Below are 780 nucleotides of genomic sequence, written 5' to 3'. Positions count from 1 at the left end.
GTAATGATACAGGCTACAATATGGATGAATGTCAAAAATATTGTGCTCAATGAAAAACGTCACATGCAAAAAATTTTATATTTTATACTCCATTTATATGAAAGATCTGGAGAAGGCAAATGTTTCCAGACCCAAACCAGATTCATGGTAGCCTGGGGATGGGGATAAGAGTGGGGATTGACTGCAGACAGGTATGTGGGATCTATTTGGATGATAGGAATGTTTGACAACCAAATTCTGGTGATGGTTGCATAACTCTTTAAATATACTAAAAATGTACACTAAACTTGGTGAATTTTATGGCACATAAATTGTACCTCAACAAAGCTGTTTTTAAAAAGGGGATCAACAGCTTTGTGCAGTGGCAGTATTGTAGTCAGTGAGGTTTATCCGAGGCACGATTATTGCTAATTAAAAAGGGGATCAAATGACATTCAGAGAAAGATTCAAAGAGCACCAGTTATTGATGTAAAGCAATACATGTGAAATGTGCATTGTAATGAATGCTAATTATAAAAAGAGGTCTACCTTGTGTTTTAATAAGTATATGAAAGCATCTTAAGTTCAGAATTCTGAATTTTTCTATAAAGGACAAAAGAGTCCTCAATGAATTTAAATTTCAGCAGAAGGGACCCAGGAAAAATTGATGGAATAAAATTCCCCATGGTGATCATGAAGCATATGAGTGAATGCATAAGGGAGGCCTTCTGCATGGCGCCATCTTCTGTATGACTTTAAATTTCAGTGCACAGCCATATTAACTATATACCCAAACATCAC

The 780-nt window shown here is 35.6% G+C and overlaps 1 pseudogene; it reads left to right on the top strand.

Annotated features, from left to right (window-relative positions):
- Nucleotides 1–350: 350 nt before the first annotated feature.
- LOC112834301 (U4 spliceosomal RNA) lies at nt 351–419 on the top strand (annotated as a pseudogene).
- Nucleotides 420–780: the final 361 nt, after the last annotated feature.

This window comes from Callorhinus ursinus, unplaced genomic scaffold (assembly GCF_003265705.2).
Source record: "Callorhinus ursinus isolate GAN/ISIS: 27379988/994484 unplaced genomic scaffold, GSC_fseal_2.0 scaffold15, whole genome shotgun sequence".
NCBI lineage: Eukaryota > Metazoa > Chordata > Mammalia > Carnivora > Otariidae > Callorhinus > Callorhinus ursinus.
This window is presented reverse-complemented; position numbering and strand designations above follow the sequence as displayed.